We start from the raw sequence: 21,029 nt of genomic DNA, 5'->3' as shown, positions 1-21,029 counted from the left end.
GATTTCACTTTCACCAAACAACATATCTTTTAATTCTCACAGATATGCCTCTTCATTGGGAAGAAACACTACTTTTCCCTGATGGCAACATGAATTAGACAATATACAAATCTCTGACTTAAAGTTTAAAGCCAAACGAAATCTATGTACTTCTGTCATACCACCTATGTCCATATATTCTATCTCTTTTCGCTGTTCCGTTATTTCACCGAGTAATAATTTCCATGTGTTAGCACTAATGCAATCTTTACTATCAGTTTTTTGAGGCTTTCTAATTTTAGTACTTTCATAACCTCTAACCAGCTCTGCATGTGTATCGCACCAACGTTTTTGAACCTCTTTAGGACATTATACTTTGTTTTCCACTCTTTGCCTTTTATTTCCGACCCCGCTTGGAGCTGAGCGTGCAGGAACTGTGTCTGAAAATAGCATTCACACGAATGAGAAGTGATTGGATCGTAGGTGTTGTTCTAACAACATCACATTAAAGGTCGATAAATTCTGAAAAGAATGATAGCAAAAAAGTCACATAAAATCATTGCACTTTTAGGCTTAGGATTTTATATATTGTAATGCTGGATGCTGTATAGCGGCTGACCTGACACAGATTGGACATGGGAGGCACATGTAAAATAAAACAAATAAATATTTATTTTTCTTCACCTGTGGGCGTACGTCTTCTCCGTGACCCACAGGCAATACACAGTCCCAAATAAAGCACACCAGTACAGCAAGCATTCTTCTCCTTGGCACCACTACTCCTCCCAAGCAACCTTGTCGTCCTCCATCCGACTCTGGCCACTGAGTGGTGGTCGCTGGCTCCCTTTTACTGGGTACCTGGAAGTGCTTCAGGTGGTTGATTATCGATATGCGGCTGCACTTCCGGGTAAGGAGAAACCAGTGTCCAAAAGGGGTCAGCCGCTCCTGTTGCAGCACCCCCTGGCGGCGCCTGCAGAACCCCACAGAGCTGCACAGAACTCCAAACCCCATGAAGCCCTGGGGGAGTCCGAGGCACTGCTGCAACCTAGAGAGGCTGCCATCTAGTGTCCAGGGGGAGATACTGGGCTTCCCACCCTTGTCCCCCTGGCAGATGTGGTGAAGGGGCATCCCGGCCAGGCATGGGACTGGTCCATCTGTCACAGGACCCTTCCCTCAGATGAGCACTGTAGGGCTCAGCGGCACGTCCCACAAGGGCTGGTTTTCTCCATGTTGGGGAGTCGGCATCTTCCTGTCTGCGGCTCTGCCCTGTGGAAATACAAGTGACAGGTCTGGGGGTGTTGCCTCGACGCCCACGCCAATTGGACGTCCTCTCTGGACAACACCGCCAGATGTGGCCACTGCGGCCGCAGTTATAGCAACACCGCTCCCCTTCAACTCGACCCCTGCGGGATTGGAAGCAGGATGGAAAGTCCTTCTCCCTCGTCCGCTGCCCTGAGGGCACCTGACGTCTCCGCCCCTTTGCAGCACAGCCCTCCACTGCCTTTGAGCAGACAGGCTCATGCTGCATGCTGTTAGGAGAATCACGTTTTTTCCTCCGGGAACCTCTTCTTGCTTTGGGGTGCACTGACGATCTGGGTCCCCTTATGGAAAGAAGGGAAACCCTTTTAGACTGATGCCGGCATTTGCGGCAAGGCTGTTTGTCAGCCGATGTCAATCAGCTGCCCCTGTGCACACTCCTCTGCCGCGCTGTCAGTCATCGTGGCTGTGTCTATTGTAGGAGTCAGGGCTGCCTGGCAAGCAATACTAATCCCTGCCGCCGCTGAGCTCTGCCCTTCCCTTTTGTCTGCGGCGCAGGCCTCACTCACCTGTACCATCGCATCGGTCAGGCTGGAGGAATCGGCCCCGCGTCGTCTCACCCACTCCAGGATGACTCCTATCGGCGCACCAAGCTTCTTCTCCAGCCCTTCCTTCTCTTCTTGCAGGGCCTGAAAAACCTGAAAAAGGGACTGCAGGGGTAGGACAATGCCCTCCAAGTCCCATGCAGCCTGAAACAGGTCAGTTTCTCTGGTTGGCGGTGGACTCGGGCTCCCCTCGTCCTCTCCTGCCGACCGCAAGCCACCCAAACCCTGCATTCCTCCCAGCGAACACTCCGGGTGTCTGTTGAGATCGGGGTGGAGATTCGCCGTCCCCGTCTCTACACTTGTATCGATGGGATATCGACACACATCCTCCACCCCCGTACCTGTCATCCTCCATGGGAAACACTGCGCTGCGGAGATCGTCCGGGCCTCCGTCCTCCGAAGGATGTCCGAGGCCGAAGAAAACACTGGACACACGTCGTCCGGCCACCAGCAGGTATCCCGCCCCTTGGCGTCTAGAAGACAGGTAGACAAAAAAGCAGAGTAACATTCTCTGGGAACATTACCCCTGGGCCCATTACCTACCTCCTGCTGCAACCCGTGGTCCCGGCCAGCGTGGCGGTGTCGGGCAGTCGACCTTTGAGTCCTCCCAGACCTTCTCTTCCCCATCAGCACAGGGTCCTTTGGGGCTTCCTGGTTGTTAACCTGCGGCCTCCCTGCTGTGCTGGGTCCTTATACAAATTTTAAACAGGTCCTGGCCCAAATGGACGGACCGGAATCCTGCCGACTGTATAGCGTGTCCTGCCGACTGTACTGCTGTATAGCGCCCGACCTGACACAGATTGGAAATGAGAGGCACGTGTAAAATAAAACAAATAAAGATTTATTTTTCTTCACCAGTGGGCACACGTCTTCCCCGTGACCCACAGGCAATACACAGTCCCGAATAAAGCACACCAGTACAGCAAGCACTCTTCTCCTTGCCACCATCACTCCTCCCAAGCAACCTTGTCCACCTCCTCCCGACTCTGGCTGCTGAGTGGTGGTCGCTGGCTCCCTTTTATTGGGTACCCGAAAGTGCTCCAGGTGGTTCCCGGCCATCTGTCACAATATACAGTATATAGAGTAGATATGAATACTATAGTTGCCAGTTCAATAACAGAAAAGAATAAGTGTTTTGTTTAAGTTATTTTATAAAGAGAGACTAAAAGTGTACTCATCTTTGCTTCTATTATCTTCATGGCCATGTTGGCTTCAGGCTTGGCTGAGTACACCAAGTTTTCTTCTTAATATCTGCCACCTCATTATCTCACTTAGCGAACCATATGTGATATACCACCAAAAGGAAGCATCTTCCCTACATGCTCAACCTACTTAAACTAAAGGAGCAGCAAGAGGTCTACTCTGGCGTCCTCGTGCAATGCTGAACTCCTGTCCTTGTCACTTAGAGTAAGTCCAGTAAGCATGTGGAAGAAGCTTACCTAGGCCAGTTGTATCTATGATCTTATTCTTTCTTCTTTCTCACACTGTCCACAGTTCATGTTCAGTATCATTTGAAAACTCAGATTCTGCTTCAGTACCACAGACTGCTATAGTAGTAACAGGTCAAACTCTTTCTAGCCTGACCCATCTCAGCCTCATTATTAAACTTAATAATAATTCTTTACATTTATATAGCGGTTTTCTCACTACTCAAAGCGCTCTCCACACAGGGAGGACCCGGGAAGCGAACCCACAATCTCCTTACTTCAAAGCAGCAGCACTACCACTATTTCTCTCCTAAAGAAATCTGTTCCTCATCGCCTCAACAACTTGGTTTTTTTTCTCTGTCTGGGAGAGAACTGTGATGTAATCTTTCTAGCTTCTGAAGGATTTGAAATGCCAGGATGTTTCCCAGAGCAGCTTTTTTGATTAAATAAATTGAATAGACTACGTTATGGCACACTATATCACCAGACTGCTCGCCCTATACCTTTTTTGTGGGAATGGTGTAGTCACTGTTCAGTGTGTGCAGAGTTTTCCTCTTTGCAAAATTGATGTTATCTCAAGGTTATAAGAACAAGCAAAAAAATATATATATGAAGGAGTTAAATTTCAAAATGGTGTATTCTTGGTAGGTTCATTTTATACTCCTCAGACAGAGCTCATGCACTATCAATCAAGAAAATAACTTTGTAGCTATAAATGACAGAAAGGAAGAATTAAGAGTTTGGGTAAAATACTTTGTTGGGCATTTGGACTGCAACTTTGGCTTCATGCAGAGCCATCATTCAGTGGTGCTCATTCGTATGAAGCCCAGCTTTCAGTGAAGCTAGCCTACCATGCAGTGCACCACCAGCCCTGTCTAAATAAAGTGCAGGCAGGCACTGATCTGGCCTTTGCTGCAAGTAGTATAGTGGGTGGCTTCTATCACCTATACTGTCAAGTTGAGCTGGCAAAGGCACTAACTGGAATATTTCTACACAAGTTTTGCTCTTGTGTGGTTCATATGAAGTATGATATATTCTTACAAATGTCTTCTGATGGCTACCAAAGGAAACAAATGTAACAGACAGATGGGCAAACTGAGCTGGACTTCACTGTTGCTTTCTTCCAAGGTGCTCCTGCCCCGTTGTATCTGTTACAAGGTAGAAAACTTTAAAAGTGATGTGTTTTGACTTTCCTTTGCTTTTCTGTTTTTTTGGGTTTGAATATCTGAGACCAGTTATGGATGTGAGTTTTATTCATTTGAAACCTCTGGAATTTAGACCCTTTGTTATTATATTTTTCCGTTACCACAACACAAATTTGTTTTGTTTCTATGTGCCACAGTTTTGGTGGTCCCATCATTAAGATACAACTCTGTTTTTAGGAGGTGCAGTCCCAGAAGTCAAGTTGTGTGATGTCATCCACTTGATGGCTTAAAAACTAGCATGTCGGATCTTTAAGTACTTAAGATTGTGGATAGCAAATTTATGTGCACTGCTGTTTTTGAGTAATTTATCATTTATGAATTCTTCATGATGTATTTACGACTAGGAGTTTGTTGGCGTTTTGATTTTGGTGTCTGATTCTCGGTTCTACCAGTCTTTCAGAGACTCAGATTGTCAACTCAGACATAGCGAAAGTCTATCTCCTGATCCTTTCTTGCCTGTTCTTATTGTAGCAGGGAAGTTTGGACTTAAAAAAGCAGGTAGGTTTGCTTCTGTGAGATGCCCAGATTCGCCACAGCTGGCATACTTGAACCCAGAACATGAATAGACGTAAACCGAGGATGGACTGAGCAATGAGAAATCACATCCAGCAGGAGTAGTGCAAAATGTGTAGCGCTTTTATTTTGAAGCAATAAAGTGTTCAAAGAAAGTACAGGTTCCTCAATAAATATGTCAATAAATAAGCCATAATAAAAACAGTGTCCTTTGAGGATAAAATCAAATAAATAATCCAAAAATATTGCAAATATTCCACCTGGTTAAAATCAAGGATAAAATCACAGTCAGGATCTGTCCATAAAAAACATCATGAGTCTTTGTGCTTCCTTCTAAAAGAATGTCTCCTCCACACACCCTTTGTGGTCTCCTCAGCAAGAGGAAACATCCATTAGCAAGCGCTGTCCACATTCAGTGAGGAATCCCACTAGCTTTGCTCCTTTTTCCTGCCACTGTCTCTTGCCGTACTGCAGGAGTCCTTCAGAACGGTTGGTTGCTCCTGCTCCCTGGGCGCCCAGCTGGAGCAACCCTGCCCCGTGATCACCATCTGCTTGTTCCACCCAGCACCACGATCCTGCCTTTACTTTTCCTACTTTCCTTCCGTTTAACATTTTTCTCTTTCTTTCTCATTCCCCTGACTTTTCTGCTCAAATATAGGCATAAGTGCCTTGATTACAATCCCCAGACTGCTAATGAGGAAACCGGCTGGGCTGACCACATCAGCACGTGAATGTTCGATCAGTCAATTTCCTCATCAACACCCCATGGCCACGCTACCACGCACACCTACGCCCCCTTACCCAAGCTTAATTGCACTGCTTTTACTAAGAACGCACATATGGTCAAAGTCACCTAAACCTGCTTTACTGAAATATGCTGCGACCTAGGTGAACGGTTATTTTTTTAATTTAAAGATTATTTTTCCTTCTGCTTTTTTAGTCTCTGACAGAACAATACTGACTATAGCCAGGATTCAGATGCTTTGCACCACACAGGTAGTGGGACTGTTCTCTTTTTTTGGGAAGGAGATGTTACACAGTCGATTAAGCTGGTTCACGGTTGTGTGAAAAGGCTGCAGGCCGACGGAGGCCTAAGAATACCAAGAATTGTAAGTCTTTGTTATATTGTGAGAATGCAAACAGCAGCATTTTACAAATCAATTTGTGACCTTTTGCACAAAGTACATTGGAATATTTGCCAAACTCCAAATAGCAATGTGTAAGAAAGAACAAATTGAGTGTTTACCTATTTACATAGCATTGCAGAGTATTGTAATAGCATGCAGTATCCCCCTCGGGCATAGGTACTAAAAGCCACTCAGGCTTGGGGAATGATTTGTTCCTTTAGGCCAGCTGAATAAGCTACTTGCTTTTCATCAATGCTATAGCTGAGCCTGGGTTCAATTCGTGGCAGCTGTATAAATTTAGTGGACAACACATAACATTACCACTTCACAGCACTTACACACTGTTTTGATTCCCGGCTGAGCCCCCATTTTCTGGTGATTAGTTGGCACGCTGGGCTCAAAACTCAGCATGTCATGCTTGGTAGGGGTAAAAGATGGATGCTGGAAACAAATGTGAAGAACAGCTGTCGTTTCCACCTTATTTGATTTGCAAGGTCAGCAGGGTATGGCATGGAAATGATCAGATTTGGTTTTGTGGCGTTGTGATGTGCAGATCAGACCTTTGAAGAACAGCTGATCAGAATTATATGAACAGTAGCTCTGACCTTTCAGCTTCAAGAGCCCAACTTTGACAGACCCACTCCCTGCTGAGCAGTAGAACCATTTCCTGTGTGGAGTTGCCTGGGTCTGGAGTGAGTTAGACACAAAACACACCAAGCTTTGCTTCTTCCCTTCTGCACACATTTATCTATAAATTATTATCCTGAACTGTTTTTGTCTAGGGTAAGCCAGAGTCTGTCCTGCCAGAATTGAGTACAGGATTTTTAAATTTTGGATGGAATACTGGTAAACATCAGTGCATACTTACACACACTAGTCTAATTTTAAATCTCTGAATAATCTAACCTGCACATTTTTGGGATGCAACCCGAAGAGAGAATGTGCAAACAACACCCAGGCTTACATTTGAATTCAGGATCACCATGATCCTCCATCTGTAATTACTGTTTACCCATGCGTCAACGCTCACTAGTAAGATCCCATATTCAGAAAATATGACCCAGCTTCAGTAAAGCTTCTCCTAGTAAAGAATGCTGTTTATATCGATTAAAATATTGGGTGTCTGAATATTTTTATTGGTTGTTTAGCACGCTGTTGGCCTTCTCTAAAATGGACATAGTTCTCCGGGTCTTGATTTGTATTACAAGGAGTTGTTATGGCATTTGCGGGCTTTGATGGCTGCTCATCTGCTGCTGCACTGCTAGCATTTGATTGTAATAAAATCTCAGATCGATTGCATGGGCAGGGAAAACGCGTTGAGGCTTGTGATAGAGCACAGACCGCTCTCTGCTTGCTGGTCACGCCGGTGGGATCTAAGCGGCCTGACTCCGTCTGCGCGATTAGTGAGAAACAGATGGGAGGAACACAGCCAGCTCCATGGGGGAGTCGTAAAGACAAACAAAAAAAAAAATCTCCTGAGGGACAGCCTGGAGCTGTCGATCGCCAGTGGCTGCAGTATTTAACAGAGAGCTACAAATTCCTACCAGCCTATTTAATTGCCGAGCCCTGACGGCACTATTCTGGATTATAAATAATGCTGTTTACTTCTCAATTAACTTAGATTTATTACATTTGCCTCGTCCCTGCAGCCCAGCATGTTAATACAATAAAGAGAGGGGGCCTCTCTCTCTCTGCTGCCACGTTAAATGGGCAATTCTGATTCCCCCGCAGGCCTGCCACTACAAATTGACTGCTGTCCAGCAGCTGCCTTTAGCTGGCGTGCTGTGTCCCGATAAGGGAGCTCTCCTGTGGGGAGGACTACAGCGCCTGCCTTTGTATTCTTCTCTGCATATTTATGGTTGGGTGCATGCATGTTTACTAAATCACTTTGTCTTCGGGATTTTAACACCTTAGGGTAAGATATAGAGGGCAGCTTTTTAAAAAAAATTTTAAGTTTTAGTCAAAAGGTGGTGGGGGGAATTATTATTATTACATGGATTTGCATTTCTGGTCTATATATTTACTAACATGGGAATTCCAGGCAATGGCATCATTTGCAAGCTGCTTTTAAAAGAACGGATTAATTAATTTTGTTTGTTAGGCAGGTTTCCAATTTCTTTTTAAAGACATGTGCTAGGCCGTAATTACCCAATTAGAATGTTCATTTAAAGCTTTTCTTCGCTTTACCTACCCTATGACTGCACTGACAGGCTTTTGTATATGCATTTTGCTGCTTCACTATTCAAACCTGTGATAGAAAAATGTAAAAGCTTCTGATATTTAATTCAGTTTAAGACTTAACAGTGCATTCATGCACATGGATGAACACCCCTTTCCAAAACGGTAAAGCCTATCAATACGTGTTATAGTGCTAGAAACGGGTAATAAATTGGCTATGTCATTTAATTATATTAATATGCAAGATGACTACTTAAAAAATGTGGAGGATAATATGCACTATTTGTTTATTTTAAGAAATGCTTTTGTTCAAATCCAATAAATTCACATTATTCTTACTAAGGGCACTTCCAATTAAGAACCCATTGCACAATACAATAATTAAACCTGCAGTGTGAATAACAGATGTTAGTTAATGCTGCTGTTTATGTGTTTGTATGGATTTCTGCCAGGTATTCTGGTTTTCTTCATACATCCCATACTTGCTGGTCAGGTTAATCCGTAATTCCAAACTGGCCCTGTTACAGCAGGTGTTAGTGTGTGCTTGAGCTGGCTCTGCAATGGATTAGCACAATGGCCAGGACTATTCCATACCTTAGGCTCTGTGTTCCATGCATAAGCTCCAGCTAGCAGCTTTGAGAATGAGATGAATTTGGTTTATTTTCATTAAGAGTACTTCCTCTTCAGAACCTACTGCACTATAAAAGATTTGCACGTAAAGTGAATGAATGAAATTTAGTGACAAAATGGCAACATAGATTAGCACTGCTGCTGCTGCTTCATGGATCCAGTGTCTTTGGTTCCCAGTCCAGCTCAGTTAGCACATTCTGCCCTTGTCTCTGTGGATTTTTGTCCACACACTTTTCTAACTCGACTACACCCTAAGTGTGTATGTTAAGTTAAATAGTGACTCTAAATTGTGAATGAATATGGGTTTGGATGTGACTTTGGCATATAATACGTCAGCACTCTATCTTGTAGGTGGTTCTTGCATTACATTTAGTACTTTACAAATAAGCTGAAGCCTCATGATTCAACTGAAATGAGTATGGTCAACAATAGACAGATGACTGGCATTTCTACTCAAGGCAGCTTATGGGATCAGGGTACTTTACAATTCTCTTCATACTATATCTATTGCTTTTTAAAGTTGGATTGCATTTAGCTAAGCCCCCTCCACACTATTACATTTTTGTTTAAAAAGGCAGACATTAATCTCCATTTTCACCTTTCATCCACACTACCCTGGCATATACGTCTGAAAACGCATCCTCAGCACTTTAATGTGGAGGGGCAGAAATGCAAATTTTTGAAAGCATAGACAAATTGCACTCTGGTTGGTTTATGCTTACAGGTATTATATGGCTCTTCCCTGATTGAATCCTACTCATTACAACATCTAATTCCCTGACTGGTTTTTCTTCCATAAAGGGTGCTCATATTCCAACATTGCAGGTGTGGTGTAAGGATTAGATTCTGCTCATTACAACGTCTCATATATCTCCTTTTGTGAACGGTGACCATATTCTAACACAGCAGACATGAAAGAGTTGCGTTCCATGGTATTTGTTGTGTTGTTTACCTGTATTATCTACATTGCATTTTCTACAGTTTGAATTCTGCATATATGCACAAAACAAAAATAAATTTGACGCTAAAGTTTTGTAATAAATCTTGTGGGCAGCATCATTACCACCTCTTCAATGATTTTTTTCCACCGATACAGGCATTCCCAGTGTAGGCAGATGTCTACATTTAATGTGTTTTTGGGTGTTTTAGTGTGGCCAGAGATACTTTTGTAAACAATGTGAAAACACTCATATGTATGGAGTTTGTTTTAGCTAGTCATTGTGTACTGCTGGGTAAAGATTCTTTTTGATAACCAATGTTCTGACAGTTCTAGCCACAATATTCTTGTCTGCTCTCCAGATTTTGTTCTGTTAATTCCTTGACCATCTGATTTGCATCTTTAAGTCCTCGTTCCACAAGAACCCTGTGCATTGCTGCATTTACACAAGGCCTTTATACAAACTCTGCCCCATTCACACAAAAACAAAGCAAATGTAGGGACACAATTTCAAGTGAGGATGTGATGCTGAGTGATGTTATGACAATTAAGACCCATCTTTGGACTCGCTGTGAATATGGCAACAATTATACTGTAAACTTGCAGACTGCACATCACTTTGAACAAACACTAAAAAAAATAAATAAACCTATCTACTGTACATTTTGAAATACTTGTCAGATTAAGGAATTTGTCCACAGTCACAGTTTGGTACTCATATCTCAAAATGCACATGACATTATTTCAAGATCTCTCAAAATGCATTTCACATATTTTATAATGCATATCTCGGAGTGACCAGGGTGTCATTTCAAGATATCTTAAAATCCATTTGAAATCCATTATCATTTTTTCACAAATTTCATTTGATTTTTTTTCCCCATTATTTTTTTTTATGTGGGGGGGGGGGTTAAGTTGTTTAATTTTTAATTTTTGGATTTTAATCACTTTTACCATGCAAAAGAGTAAAATGGCACTTTGGATTCTTTTTCTTAAATATCCATTGTCAAAAGATAAGGCAGCAGACATAAGAAGGTTTGGGGATGGCCACCCCTTATACTTGAAAAAAACATACCTTTACAGCCAGGAGTCCAAAACTGAACTAAGCCAACAGGGTGAGTCTGGTCTATAAATATGGCAGAAACAGAAAGAGGTGGGATGAGGGAGGCTGGGACAGGAAGTGATGTAGTCCGTAGGTGGGTTCTGGATACTGAAGGTGATGTCATCAGTTGGAGCTGGAAGTGACATTACCGGTGGGTGGGCTGGAGGTAACGTCATTGAGAGGCCCAGTCTTCGGCTGGTCTGCAGAGGGACATGAGGAGAAAGGATCAGGTAACAGCACCAACCCCTGGTCCAAGTGAGAAACAACACTAGTGGAACCCATAAGCTGTCTTCCATGTGCATGTGTGTGACACCATGTTGGCACAAAAAGTGTTCAATAATAGCAGAAAGCTCAGGGAATAATTTAAACTCATAAATAAATACATACATTAATTAATGTTCAATACATAATTGAAGATAAACATTAAGCAGACTGAAGTATACGAAGGGCAAATGCCTCTCTTATTCCATCTAGCAATTAGGAAACTCCACTGAGGGACAGAGACCTCCATTTGATGCAAAATGTCAGAAAAGCACTAAATTATATAAAAAAAAAAACCTGGAATAATGTTGTGCCCTGAATTTTACAGTTAAGACTTTTTTTAGTTTTCTGGGCATTATTGGGGCACTTGATGCTATTTGCTACAGTAATGCAGGAAAATGCAGTAACTGGCAGGAAGAAGCCTCTGACGTGACCTTAGATAAGATGTGCAGACACCATGACAGTCTTAAGGCCATCTGATGACCACTGACTTATACTGTAATAGGCAAATGTAAACACAGCACTTGTAGGTGTATTGAGAACCTATGTTTAATAATTCTGTATATGTGTTTATTTAATATTTATGTAATACACTATACCCCCACACCCCGGTTTGCAACTGCTGCTAGTGGGTTGTCAATGAACTTATACAGACAAAACTGGGTTGCGGGACCACAGAGGTTGGGAATCACTGTTCTAGATGACTGAAAATCGAAAGTGCATCTTATGAGAAGAATTTAGGAGTCGTCGTGTATTCTACGCTATCAAATTCCAGAAAGTGGTTAGAAGCCATTAAGAAGGCAAATAAAATGTTAGGTTATATAGCACAATGTATGGAGTACAAGTCCAAAGAGGTTATGCTCCAGCTTTATAATGCACTGGTGAGGCCACATCTGGAGTACTGTGTGCAGTTTTGGTCTCCAAGCTACAAAAAGGACATAGCAGCTCTGGAAGAAGAGCGGCTAGGCTGATTCCAGAGCTACAGGGGATGAATTATGAACAAAGATTAAAAGAGCTGAGCCTTTTTAGTTTAAGCAAAAGAAGATTAAGAGGTGACATGACTGAAGTGTTTAAAATTATGAAGGGAATTGGTACAGTGGATCGAGACTATTATTTTAAAATGAGTTCATAAAGAACACGGGGACACAGTTGGAAACTTCTTGAGAGTAAATTTTGCACAAATATTAGGAAGTTTTTCTTTACACAGAGAACCATTGACATGTGGAATAAGCTACCAAGTAGTGTGGTAAGCAGTAGGACTTTAGGAACTTTCAAAACTAGACTTGATGTTTTTTTTGGAAGTATTAAGTGGATAGGACTGGCGAGCTTTGTTGGGCTGAATGGCCAGTTCTCGTCTAGATTGTTGTAATGTATTAATTAGTCATCCTCTTAGAAACCCAGTGGCATTACCTACGAGCAGTACAGACAGGGCATGTGCACTGGGACCCATTGTACTGGGATTGGAGCCCATGGTGACTGCATGGTGGTTGTTGCTTTGCAAGTCTTTACTATTAACATGCTTCAATACTTAACATTGGAATGAAAAGGTTAATGGTGTTATCATTCCCACAACTCCATAAAGCTTAATTATGACTGTTGACCTTTTATATACCTTATATGCTTGACATCTCTTTGATGGTAGTCATTTTTTAATTGGATTTAATTTAATTTCACATGAGGGGGGACTAATTTATTTTTTTGAACTAGGGCTATCAAATTCTAGTTACGCCACTGTAGCTACTTAAATTAACTAATTTATAAACCATCATCAGAGTGTCATGAAATGGCTTTTTAGTTTTTTCAGCTATTTCTTGATCTCCAAATAATTATTGAAAATAATTTTCGGGGTGTTAGAAACCAATGAATCTATTGGTTATGCTTATTTTTTATTTCAATGTGATTTTTATATTCTCCTGCAATGTCATTTTGAGACCTTCGTTGACATGCAGTGGTTACTATGCAGCTGCTAGGCAGGATGAACAGAAGTGTACAATGCCTCATTATCATGCCAGTGTAAAGCTTTGCATTAAGCACTTCCTAGTTGTCCATGTTTGTGGATACAGCCTTAAAACACAGTTATGTTGTTTTGGTCTGTACTTTGACCACAAATTACATCTAAAGTTTTATCTCTGACCTTTTATAGCTATCATCTCCTCACACCGTTTTTTGAACTACATTTTGGTTTCATGTCCTGCCCTTTTATTATTTAAAATTTAGCTTGTTTCTCCAACGGCAATGATTCACCTCCTGATTCTAATTTTGCTAAAAACTGCTGCCATCATATGCAGTCAATACAGGGAGAGATTAACTATCACAGTATGTAGACATGTGATGCTTGGTTGATTGGTGGCATACCAAAAAGCCACATTGTTTTTATGCTTTTGAAGCCATTCATTAAATCATCAGCAAACCTTATGCTTCTGTGATGGAAAGCCAAACGCATCTTTCAATACATTTAAGGTATTTTATCAGCATGCATTTCTATTTGGAGTTAATCTAACTTCCATTTTTCAGTATTTGGTAGATTAACACATTTAATAGTTAGAGGCTGTTGTGTTGTTGATGATGGTATTGTTCTTTGTGTTTGCAACAGGTTTCTCAATAGGCAGTTGTACAAAGATGCAGTCCATTATAAAAACAGGATCATTTATATAGTCAGCACATGAAGGTGGGAGAGACAGAAGCTTTAAAAATAAATAACTAATGGAAATGAAGGGTCAAAGCTGAGTTTTAGTACAATGGTGAAAGTCATACATACTGAACATTACAAATATTACATGTCATTTTGGGGGATTTTTTTCTCCTTGCCCGAATTTACCTTTATAAATTGCAATCGTCTTGTAAATGTGCATTTGTGAACGTGCCTCAATACTAATCAACCTCATACATATGCAATCATGATGCTGCAGATATTCATTGAGTAGTAGAGCAGCCCCACTTCTGATGCATCGAGATCCCAGCACCTCCATTTAAAAGTATCTGGCTGTGCTCTGCAAATGAGCATGCAAGATCATGTGTGGCATTATAGAACCTCTGCTCTGCAATTTGGGGTCCAGAAAAGGCATAAGGTGCCGGCATCTAGTGGGTAGACGCTATTACCTGGCACATGTAATGATGTGATTGCTGTAACAATGAATAAAATAGGCCATATGAAACTCTGAGTGTTCAGGTAGTTACCTTACCAACAAGCAGGCCACCATGTACAGCACCATCACGTCTGCCAAAGCTAGCCTGTCTCAAAATAAATGAAACATGGGTTGACTCAGGCCACAGAGAAATGATGTTTGTCAGTCTCATCTTGAGAACACAGATGACTTGTGTGTTAATGGAATTTAACAGCTTACAGGTAACAAGGCAGCTTCAGTATTATTAGGTACACTTATTTCAATATTAGTGCAGTAAAGTGATCCGATTAGAACCAGACATTGCTGCAAATAGCCTTTTTATTTTGGCAAAAATAAGTTTTAGGTTTGTACACTCACAAAATGAGGAAACCGGATATAGTTGCTCCTTGGTCAGCTAACGGCTGCCAGCACAGCAGGCATGATGGAGTGAAGATTGACTAAGATATTCCTGACCTGTTGGCCAGTTCCCTGAGAAGTGACAACAGGTAGCTGATACAAACTGACGAATAACCAAAAAAGTTCTTCAGTGCAGATATGCAGCTTGGCCTTCTTAAAAGGGAACTAAAATAGTCTGTAAGTTATATTCAACACTTTAGAGGTGTAATCTGTTTGTTACATCAGCGCACATTATAACGATTCAGTGATATGAATTTTTGTGGTGAGTTATCATTTAGTTGGACTGACTCCATTTCCCTTCTTCATCAAGGGTGTACTCATTTTCTAGTTTCTCCAAAGTTTTGCATATTTATGGGTAAGAGTTCCCATAAACATACTGTACAGAAGCCTAAATGTCAAGTTTTCTTTTATAAATCCCGATGTTTGTGTGGGAAGTTCTGTACTCTCTTTCCAAACTTCTTTTTGTGCGTATTCAGTCTTTGCAAATGATGTCCCTGGTCCTTTCCAGAGTACCTGTCTTGCATTCAGCTGTGATGCTAACAGTGGAATTGGCAGATTAAGAAAATGGATGTATGAATATCTGTAAATGTGCAGTACTGTGGACTTGTAAATTGCATTGTATTCTGTTCAAATAATATTACAAATAATAATTCTATGCTCATTAACCTTTTATTTGAAAACACATCTTTAGAAAATGAAGAAGTGTATACCCTCATTTGCTCTTTTTAGAAACAACAATGTCATTTATGTGAACATACAATACAAATTATTAAAAAGATCAAACTTAGTTTTATTAACTAGGAATTTTAAATTAAGAATACCTTATGGTGGTGACAGATTGGTGAAAATGGAAGGATAATATAAAGAACATTCAAAAATCATATTCCTGATAACTAAGGGAACCTCATTCAGAATGGGGATTCAGAGACTGGCCTCTGGACACAGACCTGGGATTGTTTCTTTTTTCCTTTTACCAGTTGGTGCCTGTTGACCAGGAGACCCACATAGTCTAAATCAGAAGAAGTAATATAGAGCAGCCATATAGGCACATTATCAATAGATGTATGGTGGAGTTCAGCTACAATGCCAGATGAGTTACAGGCATGAGCAGAGCAGACATATGAGAAAGAAGAGAGTAGAAGTGTTGCTTCACTGGTGAGGAAGCAGATGGCTCATGCAAAAGAGACAATTAGCAGCTATGTATATTTGCATTCCCATTTACAGACATCACTGGCTCCAGAATGAGACTTTTCATATGACTCTTAGGTTTCTCCTAAGCAGAGATCCCAGAGGAGTGTGGAAGTAGTTGTTAGTTAGTCAGTGCTTAGTTAGGCACCACCGTGAGTGGCAGTCTTTCCAGCAGCTCCGTGTAGGACTTTATCTTTCTACCTTTTTCTCTACCTCTTTGATCACTCCTGCCACTTTCTTTTATGCGGACTTGTTTCCTGGACACTTTTTACTACTTGTGAATTTCCCCTTGGGCATTAATAAAGTCTATCTATCTATCTAAGTAGCCCACTGCTGGGTTCTGTTAAGCCCAATTTTGTACTGATGAACAAGAGGGCCACCATGATGTGACTTCAAACATCAGATAATGAAAACTTGCTTGTTTGTACATCCTCCGGTTTCCAAAGTCATTGATGTGATACTCAAAACAGATACCACCTACCCACTCTGTAGTCTATCTGGGAGACCTCAAGGCTTGTGTGGGGAATGATGATGATATCCAGAGAGATGTGACTAGGAGGACTGGTCTGTCTGATCTAATTCAAGTGGCTAATGGTTATTAGAGTGCGTGTAAGAGTGAGCAGGAGTGTGGCTTGTAACAGATTACACCAGCGCTGCCCCTGTGCCTGAGTTTTATTAATTGGGTTCAGAAAATGGATGGACCATATTTGTGACTGTTGTTTCTCCATGTCCCTTATCATTTCTAACCTAGAAATAATTAATTTGCAGAATCATCTTAACTGAGATTCAAATTCTGTGCTTCCATCTCACTGCACTTGAATCCCAGTTCAGTCCATGCCTGTGATGGGTTATATGTGGACTCTGCATGTTCTGTCAGTGTTTATATATGAGTTATATGAGTTCTCGCCCATAGTTCAGGTACATGTCATCAAATTTGTTGGCATTAAATTGGCCTGGTGTGAGTGAGTGTAAGTATCCTATGTTGAACTGTCAACCAGTCCAGGATTACTTACTGTTATTTGACAGATGGCACCAAAACAGTGTGTAAATCTCTGATGATGATGAGAGAAACCAGGTGTTCCCAAAGCAATCAGATGGCATTCATGGTCAATGTCGCAGACATTACTTTAACTAGCGCTTACGCAAGACAAAGCTGCTAAGATGAAATCTGTTTTTACTGGTTTGCAGTTGATTTTCATTTATCCTGAAAATTATTGATGTCTTTTTCACTTTTTAGGGAAAGGAAGATCATGCCTATCATTGCAAAACTGTGGAGGACTTGGAGAAGACCCCAAGATTACTAGGATGCTCCATTGCCATTTCCCTATTGTAGGTTCTTCATTCCTCATTGTCCACACGTGCCACAACGAGAGATCCCTGCTGGCACTCTCATTTTTTCCCCTCTTCCTCTCTGTTGACCCAGAGAACAGTGAGGACTAACACAAAACTAGCACACAATGTCTGGTCAAAATTAACTATTTCTATGTGGACGCTCATATAATTCCTGGATTGCAGAGTCGCCGTTTACAGTTTTTGGACATTACTTGTCACTTATATGATTAAAGAAAAAAATTAATATGTAACTGTGTTCCATCTAACATTTTTCTCAGCCAAAAAGATATTTAAACATTTTGAGGGAAAAAAAAGTATACTTGAAAACTCTTTTCACAATAGTTTGAAAATGTCTGGCCTGCAGGGGGTGAGCACTCCCTTCAGTTATACTATAGCCTTTTACTTCTCATTAAACTTGTACTGCTTCTGCTTTTTGCTGCTATCTGATCCTGTGTAATATTAATCTTAATTTTAAAAAGTGCTGTAGCTTTCTGTAGATGTGTTTGTATTGGCAATTTTGTTGGTTTGTTCATTTTTTCTTTTTTTTCTCTTCACTTTTTTTTTAACAAATATATAATTTGTTTTAATTTGGTATGCTGGTGTTCTCCAACCTCGGCTCACAGTTGCCAGGGTGGCCAAATTAAATTTGAGATTATAAAACTTGCTTCAACTTAATACTACTCATGTTTTAGATCCATATCTTTTATTTAGTTGAATTCCATGTTTTATGGTTACTATTTTGTTTCAACCCTGGCACTTAACATGAGTACAGGTACTTGCAAAAATTCTGACCATTTTTTTTGTGTATTTTGCTCCTTAATTAATTTTGTAATGGCACAAAAGGCATTCACTCTACTGTGATGATTCAGCACAAGAGAACATACAGATGTATGTTCAAATACTGGCAAAGGGAGTGATACAATAAGAGTCTCAATTCAGTTGAATCCTTATGGATGGGGAAAAACAAATTATTATTATTTTTATTGAATCTTCACATACAGTCTACCAAATAGATAAACGCATCGGTGCCCTTGGGGAATTTCTTTTTGAGATAATAGGCTAGTTATGTACTCACGTCACTCCATAGAAACAAGTTGCAGGCTTTGTTCAAACAACCCAAACTTCCCTTTTTTTTGGTACAATGAGGCCTTGAACAGTAGGGCTGAGCTGGCAAAATCATTTCACAAATGAATTGGGTGCCGACTGGTTCCTTTGTCCTTCCGATTGAATGAGAGTCCTGTATAAGAACTGTGACAGACACTCGCTCTTGCTTGTTTTCTTTCCCTGGCCCTGTGTGCAGAATGGAGGAGAACACAAAAACAGATAACTGTAACTTATTTAAACAAAAACAAAGATTTTTGTGATGTGAGGAAGTCTGGGGCTTGACAACAAAAAGAAGCCTCCTGTTCATTCTATGTGTGTGTTTATTGCCTTGTTTATAAGTAGATGCAGCCGCCACTGATGTTGTTTGTATAGGTGGATCAGTGTTAAAGCAAACTTAGAGAAATGTAGGGGTAAAAAAAAAAAAAAAAAAGACTCCAAAGTTTAAAAAAATGAATACTAAACCTTTGTATGACATAAAACTTAACTTTTTAAACTGTCATCACCAGCTAGCATGCCAATAAAGTACATTGATATTGTAAGCAATTGTGATCTCTGTAATAATAAACGGTCATTTCAACTTTTCTGGCTGTCTAGCGTTTTTCTATTAAATGGACGTGTCTCACATTGTAAATATTGCCCAATGGCCACAAGGGATTGGATTATGGGTGGCATGGTGGTTTAGTAGTTACGTACTGCTTCTTCTCAGATTCAGAGTCTGCAAAAACATTTCTAAATTTTACTAAAACAATAGGCTCTAGGAAAAAAACTGAAAAACCTGATTTTTTTTTTTTTTTTTTTTTTTTTAATAGAGGTGCAAAAAGGGTCAGGTTGGGATTATATTTAGTTCCTATAAAATCACGAGGCACTGTATTACTGCTGCAAGTATAATCTTTTTGAAAATAATCTCAATATCAATTATTTTATTTTAGGGCAGACAGGCATTATTATTGCTCCTGTCACAGACATAGAAATTATCTTGCTGCTGTTAGAACACAAATTAAATAAGTCATCTCTGACAAAGCTCATGGACCAGATGAAATCAGAGGTAAAACTTTATAATCATGTACTTACAAGTTAGTACATCCTTTTCTGAAGCTGTTTCCTTGGATAGAAGACAGTGGAGTAGTTTCTGACCTTGGGGGTGAAATAAAGCAGTGCTTACCCCACTGCCTAACGACAATCGATGGAAGAAAATGTGCACTATTTTAAATTTCTAGAAAACACCTTTTTTCAGATGTTACACACTTCTTAGACCCAAGAAACTATGGCTAATGAGTAGCAAGGGAGGTTGAAGATGCTTTGCTCGTCATGCTAAACACTATCTTTGTATGCCTAGAGTAAGCTCAAAATCTAGATTTAGCAGCGCATTCAGTAAAATCAAGTCACTGGGAATTCACTAGGACTTGGGGTTGATTCCAAAATCATTCTGTTAATTCCATGGTTGTACAATTTTCTTGTGAACTACATCCAGAATGTGAGAATCAGCTGAACTCTGTCATCCTTAAAAGTGTTAACAAAGGTGCCTTGTAATATTTACTTCTATTTGGGTCAATAAGGATGAGTGTTGATCACTGAGCCTCTCACAAATTCTTATTAATAAATCTTGCTGCGAGTGAGACGGCAGTTTCTGCTCATGCTGTTGCTCTGGGGTAAAGCCAGATTCCTGGAGAGTGATGCGGCACCAGAGAGTGGCAACGTGTTGCTTGTTGATTTGCAATGCATTTGAGAGTCACTGCTTGTGACAACAATGACCCTATAAACCCATGTCCCTGTATTATGCATTTTGTACACAAACAAGTGTCAAGCTTCATCTCCAAAATCCAATGTTTTTTTTTTTTTTTAAATATACTGAAGACACTGCACTGGAGATTTTTAAAAATCTGACACTTCCTTCCAGAAGTGCTTAAATAATGAGACATTAAATTTTATCCAGTGATGCTTAAGATTGAGAGATACTATTCTATTACACATCTCAAAACATGTTCTCATACTTCTTTCCTGTGGTGGTGTGCAAAAAGCTTGGGGGCTTTTAGTGAACAAGTATGGGGTTCTATAACTAGATAGAAAGTCATGTTTGAATTTTTGAATTCATAGGTATCCTGCGAAAAGTAATGTACATCTTTACGCCATGATTGACATTCCCAGCTATAATTTAGTTCTTCTAGATGACTGAATTTTCAAACAATAGCTGCAACGCTAACATATACTTAGTCTTTAGTGTAACTAGCACCTTGCATGATCCATAAGTGCTATCTCCACCCTAATTTCAGAAGTTTAGCATATATTATTATAAGTGGTCACACATGGAGCCAGCAGTCGGATTTGAACTTAAAGGCCCTATGGCCTCCAGCCAGCCAGTCAGCTAAATAACCACAGTACTGTTTGTAGTCTGTTAGATCAAATTAGATAACCACCACTAACGTCACACATAACTGATTCGAATTTTGAATGACAGCCACTAGAACTGCTTAAGCATGACAAGTGTGGGCACCTTCTGTCTGCAGCGTCAGAGTGCATGGCACATTAGCAATCACAGCTAATTACAAGCTGGATGGGCTTGGGTGGGCATTGTGCCTTTTTCAAATGAGTGATAGACAAGGTGAGAAAAACAGCAGATGGTAAGGAGGCCTTGAAAAAGAAAAACACCAAGTCTAGGGCTTATT

At 40.7% G+C, this 21,029-nt stretch overlaps 1 protein-coding gene across 1 annotated transcript in view; it reads left to right on the top strand.

Annotated features, from left to right (window-relative positions):
• The window catches only part of tspan7b (tetraspanin 7b), a 319,697-nt gene extending 300,750 nt beyond the window's left edge, over positions 1-18,947 (top strand). The window contains exon 8 of the mRNA XM_028799788.2: positions 17,168-18,947. The gene's annotated coding sequence lies outside the window, so the exon portion shown is untranslated. The remainder of the gene's footprint in view (positions 1-17,167) is intronic.
• Positions 18,948-21,029: the final 2,082 nt, after the last annotated feature.

The sequence above is a fragment of the Erpetoichthys calabaricus genome, chromosome 4 (genome assembly GCF_900747795.2).
Source record: "Erpetoichthys calabaricus chromosome 4, fErpCal1.3, whole genome shotgun sequence".
Taxonomy (NCBI): Eukaryota; Metazoa; Chordata; class Cladistia; order Polypteriformes; family Polypteridae; genus Erpetoichthys; species Erpetoichthys calabaricus.
Note: the sequence above shows the minus strand (reverse complement) of the source record. Positions and strands in the feature narration are given on the sequence as shown.